General features: G+C 43.2%; 1 non-coding gene across 1 annotated transcript; it reads right to left on the bottom strand.

The window, feature by feature from the left end:
- Window positions 1–13047: 13047 nt before the first annotated feature.
- Window positions 13048–13156, bottom strand: LOC132589315 (U6 spliceosomal RNA). The gene has a single exon (XR_009556579.1). It is a non-coding gene; the product is annotated as a U6 spliceosomal RNA (small nuclear RNA).
- Window positions 13157–15127: the final 1971 nt, after the last annotated feature.

Below are 15127 nucleotides of genomic sequence, written 5' to 3'. Positions count from 1 at the left end.
TTATCATCATAAAACTGTTAATTTTCACTATGTTCAGTTTTAGAGTTCATTGGTTACAATGGAAAACAAGTACAACCATTAACAGTTTTCTCTCCCAACTACTTAGGATAGAATTCTCAAGGATTATCACCCTCTCTGAGAGACCATCCTTGTCACATATCAGGCAGATAGGAGAAAGGGCATTGTTACAGACAATTAAAATCTTTCCTTGACAAGTAGGCATAGTGAAGCATTTGGCAACGTTGGCTGATGAGTGAGGTTTTCCTGAAATCCTCAAATGCCAGATGAAAAGGATGTCTACTTTTAAATAAAAACAGAGGATGCAACTACACTCACTGTACTTGGTTGATGTCAGTCTTTTTTTTTTTTGGTCTCTCTGGACTGGCTGACTTCCAGTATTAGGAAGGATAATGGAAGCTCTCCTGTCCTCTGATGTGTTTCAGTTTTGATTTAAAATAGACCTCCTGCTTTTCTTACATTTGGGTAGGAGGTTTCCTGTCCTTTCCCTATTGGAACCAACAGTTGCTTGGGAGGAACAGGCACAACTACAATTACATAAAATTGAAGATGTAGAAAGAACTAAAAAGATTTTACTTTCACTTATCTCCAGGGCTTTTTTTTTTAACAGGAACACTGCTCTGGCTGGCTTGACCAGGGCTCTGACTCAACAAAAGGTCTCTAGCAGAGGGAAGGCACTAGGCAGCCATGTGCTCCCAGACCACACGCTCTGTCCTCTCTGCTGCCTCTAGATTCCAATAGGCTTGCAAAGAGAGCAAGAACTGCAGAGCCACCCACAAGCGCCCCCTCCTGAGAATAGGCTTCCCAAACCTCCCGCTCTGGCGGGAGACCCCTGGGTTCGCAGCCTCATCTCCCGCTCTTCAAAAATTGGGAAGCGGGGGGTGGGGGGGAGGGGGGGGAAGAACATACCTGTAGGCTTCATGTTATTATAGAACTCCTGAGCCGTTTGTAAAATGTATGCCCCTTTAAGGCTGGGCAGGAAGGGCTTGGGAGAACGGCCCCTCCCTTTCTTTTGCTTTCGTTTTCACAGCAAGAGTTCTCCGGAAGAAGATCTGGTAAGTATTTGTGTGTGTGAGAGAGGGAGGGGGCAGGGGATTCCCTGGTTTGGAGGCCCTCCCCCCTTTAGAAAGTGTGGGGGGGAGGGAAATGTCTACTGGGCACTCTATTATTCCCTATGGAGAATGATTCCCATAGGGAATAATAGGGAATTCATCCGTGGGTATTGAGGGCTCTGGGGGGGTCTATTTTTTGAGGTAGAGGCACCAAATTTTTAGTATAGCATCTAGTGCCTCTCCCCAAAATACCCCCCAAGTTTCAAAACGATTGGACCAGAGGATCCAATTCTATGAGCCCCCAAAAATGGTGCCCCTATCCTTCATTATTTCCTATGGAAGAAAGGCATTTTAAAAGGTGTGCTGTCCCTTTAAATGTGATGGCCAGAACTCCCTTGGAGTTCAATTATGCTTGTCACATCCTTGTTCTTGCCTCCACCCCCAATGTCTCCTGGCTCCACCCCCAAAGTCTCCTGGCTCCGCCCCCAAAGTCCCCAGATTTTTCTCTAATTGGACTTGGCAACCCTACCTGAGAAGCTGGGCCTGCTGCTGCCTGTTCCACCACACCTCTCTTTTGTCCAGCCATGTTTGGGAGGGGGCGGGCAAAACAAGGTCTCTCATTGGGCTGTGTGAGAACACACATCCATGAAACGCAGCTGATGGCACTGAACTGTTACGGGTCAATATGCAGAAAGTAACCTACTGAATGGGTGATGTCACTTCCGGTGATGTTGGGGATGTGGCCTAATATGCAAATGCATTACTACTGGGCTTTTTCTACAAAAAAGCCCTGCTTATCTCTTATATACTGAGCTGTCAGATTCCTCCTCATAATTTATCTCTTAAATCTTGTCTAGAGTGGCCCTACTTTTCACCTGGGAAAGAACATTTTGCCTCTGTTCCATGCCAGTCTGCCCTGTAGTGGTCTGTCTGTCTGCATTTCTCCCAGAGAGTCTAAGCAATTCCCCTCCCCTCAGTCATACTGAATGCTATTTACCATGGAGGCAAGGTGGCATAATCTAATGTCTTCCTTTATCCCTCCCAGGCCTCCTCTGAATTCCAAAACACCCTATTAAAATAGTAACCTATCTCCCTTGTTAGGTGTGCCACATATTATTTGTATGTGGAATGTAGCCTCTGCCTCGGTCTCCCCCCCCCCCCCCTCTTGTGCAATGTTTGCCTTTGGAGAGATCTAGCAAAACATTTGCCTTTTGTAAGCAAGTAGATTCATCACTAGAACAGAGAATTCTTGAGCAGGACTAGGGCTGTTAACTCCAAGTTGGGGAAATGCCTGTAAACTGGGGATGGAGTCTGGGGAGGGTGGGGTTTGGGATAGGGAAGGACCTCAGAGAGTATAATGCCACAAAGTTCATTCTCCAAGCTGTTATTTTCTCCTGAGGAACTGATCTCTGTAATCTGAAGATCAGTTGTAACTCTAGGAGATCACCAAGCCCTTCCTGGGGATTTGCAACCCTAAATAAGACCCCCTTATTAAGCATATATCATAGAAACAAGAAAACTTTTATTGGAATGATTGGTTGGAAGCAGAAACACTGCACAGAAACTTTGGAGGATAATCCACTCAAACCGGAACAGCTGCTGAATGATTCTTCTGATCAAAAGATACCTTAGTTGGTTATTCTCTCTGCTGAGTCAGGCTCTTTTTGTTGCTCCTCCCATTGCCCTCACTTCATGGGACTTCATGTGAAAAACAAACAGTGATGTACTAGAATAACTTGCATTTCCAAAGGTTTCTGGAGTTTACTCGCTTACCTTTGTTCAAGTAACTGGGACTGGTATTTGAAATGTTTAAAAATGTTAGAAGTGATTTAAGTTTCCATCCGGATGGATTTTGCTTCCTCGTTTGATTCTGCTGTGTGTTTTTTTCAACTCACCTCTTGGCCTGCAACAGATCTGACTTGCCTTCCTGAAGATCAGCCCCAATTCTCTGCCAGTGCTCTTCATACTGAAGCTTCAGATCTCCCTGTGCTTGGCTGCCTAATGGAGGGAGAGGGAAATTTGATTGAAATTTGGATGCAGATGATCAGAAACACCTTTATAGATTGCAAAGAAACTGCTGCTTGTTATTGCTTTAAAACTGAACAGCGCTTGTGTGCCTCCTTTCTTCCCACCTGCTCAACATGCATATTTGGAAATCAACAGATATGACAGCCTCTAACAGTGAGATCCTTAACATAAACTACACTCTTCTAAGTAGAGGACTTCAGCTGACTTTGAGGGGTGCAACTTTGCTTAGGACCACACTGCAATTCTCTCTCCTCCCAAGGGGATGTTGTTGTAAACCTACCCTGGAACTATTATGAGTTAAAGAATGGGAAGTGTAGAGATAGGTGTTTACTAAAAAAAGAAAAAAAGTCTCAATGCAGGCACTGACAGTCCCATTCATATTTAGCAGTAATCCCATTCATACTTAGCAATGTTGCTGTATCATGTGTTTTCCAACTATATCCTAGGCTAGTAAATTACCCATTAAAGAAATCTAATTTCTTTCCATTGCAGCAGGCTGCCCCAACACGCCCAATGGTAAAGGCAGTAAAAGAATATGTTCCTACAATAATGTGGCTTTTACAGTTCCTTCTGTCTAGATCATGCTTTGTGTGGGAACACTGGAAAGGTTTTAACTTTGTTATATACTGGATTTTATTGTGCGTGCGCCCGGGCAGCAGCGGGAAATGCTAGAGACTCTTTGATACATCTAGAGATTTGGATGCTAGCAGTAACCAATGAGCAGTCTTGGCACGAAACTTGACTGCTGTGATTTGGTATGTGGATCTGGGGGGGGGGGGCGTTCTTTTGCATGCATATAAGTGGGGTTGTGGCCCCATCATTTTGCCTTAGTATGTAATTATCAATAAAGTATGATTCCTGTTTCACTCTGATGCATTGAACCCAGTATTTAACAAACTTGCTTAAGGCCATCCTGTGAATTCAGGGCTTTTTTTGAGCAGGAACACACAGGCTGCTTACAGACTGGCAGTTAAAGCCACCTCAGGGACAGCAGGCAGGTGGATCTAAAAAGCGCATCTACAAGCGCACATCTGCCTGCCATCCCCAGCTTACTGGGAGCTGGCTCAAAAAGGTACCACTTCAAAAACTGGCTAAGTAATAGGAAGCAGAGAGTGAGTATAAATGGGCAGTCTTCACAGTGGAGGACGGTAAGCAGTGGGATGCCGCAGGGCTCAGTACTGGGTCCCATGCTCTTTAACTTGTTCATAAATGATTTGGAGTTGAGAGTAGGCAGCGAAGTGGTCAAGTTTGCAGATGACACTAAATTGTTCAGGGCGGTAAGAACCAGAGAGGATTGTGAGGAACTCCAAAGGGATCTGTTGAGGCTGGGTGAGTGGGCGTCAATGTGGCAGATGAGGTTCAATGTAGCCAAGTGCAAAGTAATGCACATTGGGGCCAAGAATCCCAGCTACAAATACAAGTTGATGGGGTGTGAACTGGCAGAGACTTACAAAGAGAGAGATCTTGGGGTCATGGTAGATAACTCACTGAAAATGTCAAGACAGTGTGCGATTGCAATAAAAAAGGCCAATGCCTTGCTGGGAATTATTAGGAAGGGAATTGAAAACAAATCAGCCAGTATCATAATGCTCCTGTATAAATCGATGGTGCGGTCTCATTTGGAATACTGTGTGCAATTCTGGTCACCGCACCTCAAAAAGGATATTATAGCATTGGAAAAAGTCCAGAAAAGGGCAACTAGAATGATTAAAGGTTTGGAATACTTTCCCTATAAAGAAAGGTTAAAACGCTTGAGGCTCTTTAGCTTGGAGAAACGTCGACTGCGGGGTGACATGATAGAGGTTTACAAGATTATGCATGGGATGGAGAAGGTAGAGAAAGAAGTACTTTTCTCCCTTTCTCACAATACAAGAACTCGTGGGCATTCAATGACATTGCTGAGCAGTAGGGTTAGAATGGATAAAACGAGGTACTTCTTCACCCAAAGGGTGATTAACATGTGGAATTCACTGCCACAGGAGGTGGTGGCAGCTACAAGCATAGCCACCTTCAAGAGGGGGTTAGATAAAAATATGGAGCAGAGGTCCATCAGTGGCTATTAGCCACAGTGTGTATATATATGTATATATATAATTTTTTTTGGCCACTGTGTGATACAGAGTGTTGGACTGGATTGACCATTGGCCTGATCCAACATGGCTTCTCTTATGTTCTTATGTTCACTGGGGTGCCTCTGAGGCACCTCCCAACTATCTGGATGGCCAGAAAGCACCTGGAGAGTGCCCAGGGAGCCATGGATCACTGGGCACTCCAGACAGTCCCTGGGGTCCCTCTTACATGGGCTGTCGGGATGCTCCCAGGCACTCCTTTTTTGGCCAGCTCACTTCCAGGTCAACTTGATGCCACCCTGAGCTGGCTGTTTGTTATCAGCCACAGGAACACAGTTCCAGCTGGCTTGGTGTTGGGGGTGTGGCCTAATATGCAAATGAGTTCCTGCTGGGCCTGTTCTACAAAAAAGCTGTGTGCAAACAATGGTGACATCAGGGGGCCTAATGTGCAAATGAGTTCCTGCTGGGCTTTTCTACAAAACTCTATAGAATGAGTTTTGCCCTATAGTGCATTATTTTATCCACTTGTATACATTTTTTAAAAACCTCTTTTTTCATTCACTCCAGAAGTTTCCTGGAGCAAAATTAGGGAGCAAATCTTGTGACTTCTTAGACAAAAGGAAGGAGTTTGCCAAGAAGAGTGAAATTTCTCATAGAAGGGATGGGTGTTCTATACTTTGAAAGCCACCAAAATTTCTCTTTGAGTTGAATTTCAAGGTGAATACAGAGATTCCTGCTCAAGCAAACATATGAGGAATTATGACTGAAACTAAGGGCTTTGACAAGATCAGCAAAATTACTCCAGGGGAGCTTAGCACTACCACTTTTCACTTGAAGTGAAACCTGAGGTAATTTTGAAGTTCCTGCTCAGGGAGAATTTCAGGGAACAGTTAAAGGATTTCCAGCACATTTCTTGAGGGGCTGGATTTGCAGATCTCTTATCTGCTGCATCACCAGCACATTGTCTCATTGAAAAAGTGTTACATTCATAACAGCATATAGTCTTTCTCATCTCCGTGGGAATGTTGGGCAAACAAGAGGATGAACAGAAAGGCAAGGAAAGGGTTAGCCTTTTCTTCTGCTGCTGCTTTTTTTTTTTTGCCCAGTGAAATGTTTATCGACTTACAGGGAAGGTCTCCTTTCTTTCAGTGAGTTAAGTCAGCCTCTGCTTTGTTTGACGCTGCCCATTTGACGAAAGCTTATCCCTGACCTTCTGCCAGAGAGACTGATGACAAGGACAGTTTGCACTAACCTTGACATTCACGAGGGTAAATGACTTTTTTCCCTCTCCCTCCCTCCACACAAGTAGTTGGCAAACAAGTGAGAGCCAGTCAAGAGCTAATGAATCTGTACCTGAGAGAAACTGAACAACTATTGTGCTTTTGAAGAAGAAGAAGGCAGAGCTGGTCCTGCAGGGCCTTATGAAACAAATCAAGTCATGGCTCTGCTTATTTTCATCTTCACAAGTTGGAAATCTCAGGCTTGTTGGCCAAATTTGGGCACTGGTCCAAACCTTTTCTGCCTGATAGGGAAGTGGAATAATGTAGCATTTATGAGCATGAGTTACAAGTCGGTAACAATATAGCTCTTTGTTACAGGATAGTTTGTCAGAATTACTGAGGTAATGTATTGGGGGGAGGGGGAAGCATTGAAGTCTGAGTATTGACATTAAAGCTGAAGTGAAACTATCTAGCCTTATGCACTTTTTGTTTTGCTTTTGAGAAAGCTAGCTTCCTTCTGTAGTATATTTTTTGGTTCTCTGCTCCTTCCCAGAAGCCTAGTCACATATGGCATGCTGATGTCAGGCATATCAGTGAAGGCATTTGCTGTGCTATTTCATGTGACTATTTTGTGGCATGTGGTGACATAACATATCAAGGAATATGATTCCCTTTCTCTTGCACTCTCCTCTTGATGATGCTGAGCCCAAAAGGTGCCCCTTTTGACAAAAGTTCTTGTTGATATGGTAGGGCTGCAAACTTTAAGCTGGGAAAATCCTGAAGATTTGGGGATGGAGCCTGAGGAGGGTGGGGTTTGGAAGCTTATTGAGAATGTGATGCCACAGAGTCAACCCTCCAAAGCAGCCATTTTCTCCAGGGAAATTGATCCCTGCAGACCAGAGATCAGTTTTAACTAGGGTTGCCAGGCCCAACACAAGAAATAACTGGGACTTTGGGGGTGGAGCCAGGAGCAAGGATGTGACAAACATGGTTGAAGTCTGAAGGGAGTGCTGGCAATCACATTTAAAGGGACTGCATGCCTTTTAAAAGCCTTCCATCCATTTGGAAATAATGAAGAATAGGGACACCTTCATTTGGGGCTCATAGAATTGGACCCCCTTGTCTAATCTTTTTGAAACTTGGAGGGTGTTTTGAGGAGAGGCACCAGATGCTATGCTGAAATTTTGGTGCCTCTATCTGAAAAAAAAAAAAAAACTAACTCTCCCAGAGTCACAGATCAATACTCCATTATACCCGATGGGAATTGGTCTCCATAGGGAATAATGGAGTGCCCCCCCTTCTGATAGCCCTGAAGTTGAGGAAAGGCCTCCAAACTGGGGTATCCTCTGCCCCCAACTAGGGATTGGCAACCCAAGTTGTAACTTGGGAAGGCCTCACCTGGAGACTGGCAGCCATATTTAATGTCACAAAACTTTTAAAAATAAGCAAATCATCAATGCAATCATATGAGGTATGCACCCTGACAGCAAATGGACATTGCAAACAAAGTTTGCTTTCTTATTACCTGTTTTGTGAGCACTGCATCATCCTTAATTTGGGGACTGGGAATGAACTTGCTCTAGTAACATGAATAAAGGAAAGTGCCTTATATGGAATCAGACCAATGGTCTATCAGTGTCTACTCAGACTGGCAATGGATTTCTAGGGTTTCAGACAGAAATTACCCACTATCCACTCCTTTTAACTAGAGATGCTGGGGATTAAACATGGGACTTTCTACATGCAAGTGGATGTTCTGCAACTGAACAATGGCCCCTCCATTGGTGGCTGTTGATGACTGCATCTATATTTTCCATATTGTTACTGCACCATTGTCTGCCAAAAGACTAGTCTGATTAATACCAATTGTGGAGACAGAACAGATGCTTGAAATACATTCTCAAGCCTTCCTTGGCTCAAATCAGACAAAGCGAATTATGAAGGACATTGAGGAACAGCTGGGGGGGGGGGAATCTTGTTTTTTAAAAAAAGTTTTAAAAGTGCATAATTTGCTATGCCTTCTCAGTACACCACCAGTCTCCTGCCTTGTGAGCCCCAACCTTGCAACACCCGCAGGTTCAAGCCCGCAGGTGAGCAGGATTAGACTGGGAGAGGTCGAGAGGGACTGGTTTCATTATTCACTCATTCACTTACCTGCAGCTTCTACAATAGATTGTCAAGGGAATTGAGGAGTATTGTGAAGGAGAAGAGAGAAAAAGTAGTAATAGTAGTAGTAGCAGAAGCAGCCGCTTCAATAGCACAAATTCTTCAATTACAGTTCAAATAATTTGGGGAGAGGCTACAGCTCAGTTATAGAGTGTCTGCTTGGCATGCAGAAGGTCACAGTTTCAATCCCTGGCACCTCAAGTTAAAAGGAGTAGGAAGGAGGTGTTGTGAAAGAGCTCTGCCTAAAACCCTGGAGAGATGCTGCCAGTCTGAGTAGACAATACTGACCTGTTGGACTGAGAGTCTGATTCGGTATAAGGCAGCTTCATGTGTTCAATGTACAGAAAACTAAGGATCATAATACTCACATTCAGGTTAAAATTTGTATCGAGCCCCTCTGAGCTTAGAGAACTTCAGCAGCACCAGATGGGCAAATCATTCTGGGGCATAAAATGTATGTTGCAAGCCAGCAAAATTCATATTATAAGCCTGCTATTCTCTAACTTTGTACCATCCCTAACGAGTGCCACTGAACTCAAACTGAGTGCTAGTTATCTCCCAGTGCTTGTTGAGGCTTTTATGAGTTTCATTCTTAGGAGTTTCTGCCACTGATCACAGCACTGATCCATAATCAAATTATCTGAGCTTTATTTAAATCTCTTACTAGTTAAAAAATAAATGAAATGCTGATGGTGGTGGTGAAATAAGACAAAGACTCAGAATTGCAAATGTGATACTAATTGGTACTGATAAAAGTGTTTTGCACCCATATAAGACAAATTAAATGTTTAAGCACATAAAGACTCCATGACCTTCTCAATGCCAACTCTACATTCCACTGAGATCTGGCAGGATGCACTGCTGTATTACATGTGAATGAGAAACAGCCAGGTGACTGTACGGATAAACAGGGATGTAGCTTTCTACGTGGTTAGGGCTTGGGCTGTTTTTTGCATTTAGTGATCAAATGCGCAAACATCTCTTGAACTGTCAGAACATGAAATGTGGAGGTAGCTCAAAGGAAAGGGACAAACAATCCTCTTTGCACCAAGAACGGTGGGCGCCCCTGGGTGAAGCCTGTCAGGAATGAGTTGAAGGCAGATAAGTCTATAACCTTGTGAAAGTCTAACAAGAATGCTACGGTGATGGTAGGGAGGCTCCTGCAGAAAAGGAAAGCAACATTGTACACGGAGAAGGAGATAATTTTTCATCTCCCTCTGGACCAGCTGTTTTTCAGAGGAATGTTGCATGTTTGAGATTTGAGGCTTTGCAGACAGACAACCCCCACAACTTTGAAAAGGTCATTCAAAACATCTTTCTGCTGGTGAAATGCCCACCAAAGGAAGGAAATGCATATGGTATAGCTGCCCTGGTTGTGACTCACCACTTGTTCCTGGCAACTGGTTTCACATGTTATCAAGTCTACACTTCACCCATGTGGAATTTTGGTAGATGTGTGCTGGGAACTGCCTGAGGGGAATTAATTCCGATTGGGTCCATGTGGCACAAAAAGAAGGAGATTAAGACTTCCTCATCCTCTGCCATTTTCCCAGCTTAAAATGGCCCTAGGGAACTGCTACTTGCCTACTGGGAAAATTTACATGTACCGATGGCTACACCTCCCTGTAAATTCCCTCAAGTAGAAAAACAGTGACTCCCTGTGGCAATGTAAGGTTGGGAATATGACCCCTTCTCCCCACATGCTGTGGTCCAATCTGAGCTGAATCTGCACACACCTAGGAATCAAATCCTAAACATAGAATTCCCAGTGTATGTCTGATCAAATGTCTTCATGGCAGCCATGTGGAAGTACAAGGACTCTGTAACATCTGAGAGTGAAGCCAGTATGGCAGTACTTCCCTTTTCCTTACTACACTTTGGTATTTTCCAGATAAGCTGCATCTCCTTTAACTTCCTTCTACATAAGTGGCATTGTCACATGCTGCTTTAGAGGAACCTCAAGTGCTGTAATTGGGAATGCTTATTGTGAGGGCAAATCCTTTGCTCCAGCCCTAAAAGAATCATAGGAGACCCAGCCCCTTCAGGGATCCCTAGAGAAGGGATGCTTCACATGCACAGACCCTCCCTTTATACACACCTGATTCATCGTGATTAAATTTGCAGATGATACTAAATTGGGATGGGTAGCAAATATGGTAGAAGACAGAGTTAGGATACAGGATGATCTTGCATCAGGCTGGAAAACTGGGCTAAAACAAATAAAATTAATTTTAACAAGGATAAATGTAAAGTTCTGCATTTAGGTAGAAAAAAAATCAAATGCATAAATATTGGATGGGGAAGACTTGTCATGGCAGTAGTTTGTACGAAAAGAATCTAGGGGTCTTAGTGGGCTGTACATAACATGAGTCAGCACTGTAATGGTAGCTAAAAAAGCAAATGTGATTTTGAGCCGTATCAATAGAAATATAGCATGGTATCACTTTTTTTCTGCTCTGGTTAGACCTCACCTAGAGCATTTTGTTCAGTTTTGGGCATCACAATTTAAGAAGGGTGTAGACAAGTTGGAATGTGTTCAGAGGAGGGCAAAGAAGATGGTGAGGGGTCTGGAGACCAAGCCCTATGAAGGAAAGTTGATGGAGCTTGGTATGTTTAACCTGGAGAGGAGATGACTGAGACCAGATATATAACCATCTTCAAGCACTTGAAGGGTTGTTATATAGAGCAGGAGTGGCCAACGGTAGCTCTCCAGATGTTTTCTGCCTACAACTCCCATCAGCCCCAGTCAGCATGGCCAATGGCTGGGGCTGATGGGAGTTGTAGGCAAAAAACATCTGGAGAGCTACCGTTGGCCACCTCTGATATAGAGGATGGTGTGGAGTTGTTTTCTGTGGCCCCAGAAGGTTGCACCAGAACCAATGGGTTGAAACTATATCAAAAGAGTTTTCAGCTAAATATTAGGAAGAACTTCCTGACAGAGCGATTCCTCAGTGGAACAGGCATCCTTGGGAGGTTATGGGATCCCGATCTTTGGAGTTTTTAAACAGAGGCTAGATGACCATCTGACAGCAATGTGGATTCTATCCACTTAAGCAGATCATGAGAAGGAAGGCAGGAAGGGCTGTACCAGTAATTGTTCTCATGGCCTTTTCTTACATACCCAGGGCAAAGCTGATCACCACTTTGGGGTCAGGAAGCAATTTTTCTTCAGGCCAGTTTAGCCAGGAATCCTGGAGGTTTTTTGCCATCTTATGGGCCTTGAGCAAGGTCACTGGGTATGTGTGGGGGGAGGGATTTATGAATTTCCTGCATTGTGCAGAGAGTTGAACTAGATGACCCTGGAGATCCCTTCCAACTATATGATTCTATGATCACACTGCAGGCATTTTGCCGGCTAGACAGATGAACAGCACCTTGAGTTAGCTGAGGTCCAATTTATGAAGTTCAATTTATTCTTTCCTTTTGCGTGACAAAGGGAAACACAATCTCCTTCACAGCATCAACAACAAAGCATTAAAAGGAACAGAACTTCCTGAGGTGTTCTTAAAGAAATATGCTTTCCTGTAACCACAGATCCCCTTTCTCTTTTATGTTCTTTCTTCCTGTTCATTTGGGATTCTGAGAATTTCTAATTTCATCCTTTTCCCTGTAAAACATGACACCTGTCTTGCAATACCATTGCAATAGAAGGACTTCACCAAAATAACCCCCTCTCAACCCCCCATCCAGGTTTACTCCTGAACTATCTTGGTGGATTTCTAAAGAAGAGAATTTTGCTTGTTGGAACTTCTGGTTTTCATGGGAATGAAAGTTATTCAGCTATGATAAATAGGCCATTGTACACCAAGGCAAAATCCTCAGTTCTCAATTGTGACTGGCAGATCACATCTCAGATCTCTTAGATGCATAAAAAACATCACAAACAACATTTAATATTTTAGGCTGGACATAATCAAATGTTGACAAAAGTTGCTTACATCTGTGCTGCTCCAAAATAAAAGAATAAGCCATAATCCACATAACACCTTTTACAACCAAAATGTCACAAAGCAGTGTGCAAGCTTTTAAGTTCTCCAGAATTCTTCCTCAGGCTGGATGCTACAAACAAATTAAAAGGAGGTTGGGGAAGAGAAAGAACCATGATTTCCGGGTATGAGTTCAAAGGCCTTTTCTCACCAGTTTCCCTGTATTTAGTGCTACAGGCAAGTATATACATTAGCACTAGAGAACTCAAGCTTGCACTCTGTTTTGTGTGATTTCAGTTGGTCAGGTTCTTGAAAAAAGATAATCAGATTCTACCTTTAAATTACAGGAAATCACTAATAACCTCAAAACCCTTCTTCATGAATCTGCTAGCATCAGCTTGCTAACAAACCCTGCTCAGCAGTGGTAGGTGAGGTTATTTTGTGGCAAGAACTATCTATTGTCACTTCGTGGTGGCTGAAGGGAGAAAGGGAACATCCACTCTTGCCAGTAATGAATGGGAGGGAGGGACAGAAGCAGGTGGAATCACTCTCCCTGTGCAAACTGCTGGACCACTGCTACTATGTTTAGAAATCTGCATATCAGTCTTGCTCAGGAACCATACTAATTGTCTCTGTATCATTCCAGTTTTAGTATATGTGCCCTGAAGAGCTGGCAGAAGGCACATGAAGCTCTTTCCCATCCCTGCTGCCTGAGATTAAAAGGGTTCCTTTAGTTAGAGATATCAAGATTGAACCCGTGAACCCCAGCCTCTTTGAATGCAGGGGCAGAGGTCTGCACAGAACTCTGGGAAATGGCTGGCTTCCGCAGAACAACTCATCTCAGAATGTGTGAGCTGACTAGCTCAGTGCCGAGGTGGCCCAGAAGGGAGGGAGGGACATTTTTGCTTCTATGAGTGTCAACCAGAAAACAGTGATGAACCATAATGGTGTGGGGGGGGGGGGAGAGTCAACGTGTTTTCCTTGGTTCGAAAATAAGGCTATTACACAGAATTCTCCCTATTTTTATGTAGGAGGGTAAATTGTACTTTCCTAAACTTTTCAGAGGGGTTGCATTTAAGTTGTATTCCCACTAGAGCACCCCACGCCAATCTGCAGACTTCTTTCACAGTAGCTGTCTAGGGGTGAAATCCCTTTTGTGGACGGGAGAGTACTGAGGCTCTTCATTCCTGGGAAACAAAGGCCAGGAGGAGGAGTGGGGAGGTCTTCATGAAACTTTATTTACTTGTCTATTTGCTTATCAGCATCCCAACTTCCAGACAGAGGTGGATGACAATTTAGTTAAAAACCCATCACAGAAGTAAACATTAAATATTAAAAATATAATCACAAGCTGATCTATTTTCTCCCTTTTCCTCTTCTATGAATGTGACACTGGCAGGAGTCAGGGAAGCAGCTGGACTGCTACCCCTTTTCCTTGTCCCAGCCCTGTCTCCCATAGTGTCATGTCCAGGCTGAAGTTTCCTAGGGACTCTGTAAGCTTCAACCCAGAAGACAATAGAGCACTAGGAGAGAAGCAGCTGCAGTCTGGTTGGATGGGCTGCACTGGACTACCTATAGGGGGCTAGAGGGCCCGTTTGAATGCACCTATGGGTTGAGAGCAGGGTGGAGTCTTACAGTATTTAACCAGGTGGTGGTCTGGGGTTTGCATGCTTGTAAATAGTTACTGAAATCACCAGTAAAGTTGGTGATCACTATGATTGGAGTCCTCGTTCTTACCGTCGAACCCAGTATTTAACACACAGCAATCAAGGTGTTTAGATTAAAGTTATTTTATTATAATAAAAATGTTTATTATAATAAAGAAATAAAATAGATTTCATTTTAAAAAATAGAGGCAAGTTATGGAAAATACATCAAAGAGACAGCCAGTGGTGGATCTGCTGAAAGCACCTTGTGATGTAATGCTTCTTTTTCATCATCAGGTGTCTCTATAATGCTGCTTGCTCAGCTAATGGTAGAGATCTGATTACATATTGATATGTACACTTCTATTACAGAAAAAATACAAGCAGCTAATTTTCTATTTTTTGTAAGTAATTTTTCAGCTGCATGGGATCTAACTTTTTTTTTTTTTAAGAGATGAACAACAGAGTGTGGTAAGAGGTATTTTCAATTACTGGTATATGTTGAATACAAATGATGAATGACCCATGTGAAATACATTAAAATGCTCATAAACTCACCCCCTCATGCTCAATGTACTGACCTGTCATGGTGGCGATATTCTTTGTGTGGAAAAGGAGGGGGAAAAACATTTCCCTCTACCATGAATATGAAATAACATATGAGGTGGCTGCTACATATGGAAGCCTGACCAATGAATTTTGTCCCTTCAGAATAATGTTTGCATGTGTGTCTGTATGCATATGTGTCTGTGTGCATGCAGACTGTGCTTATATGAACATTACAGGCTTTGGAATATAGAATTCTCCCTTAATTTTGTTTTATGTCTTAGGGTGCGGGAACCATATAAAGAGAACTGCTATCCTGGAACCATATGAAAAGAATAGCTGAAAAGTATTTTCCATTAAAACAAATACTTAGCCTAATTCAGGTCTGAACTTCCATTTCATACAGGGGAAAACCACACGTGAATTGTCCCAAAATTAACATGGCTAGAAAACCAG

The sequence above is a fragment of the Heteronotia binoei genome, chromosome 1 (genome assembly GCF_032191835.1).
Source record: "Heteronotia binoei isolate CCM8104 ecotype False Entrance Well chromosome 1, APGP_CSIRO_Hbin_v1, whole genome shotgun sequence".
Lineage (NCBI taxonomy): Eukaryota > Metazoa > Chordata > Lepidosauria > Squamata > Gekkonidae > Heteronotia > Heteronotia binoei.
The sequence above is the reverse complement of the archived record's forward strand: the minus strand, read 5'-3'. Positions and strand labels throughout refer to the sequence as shown.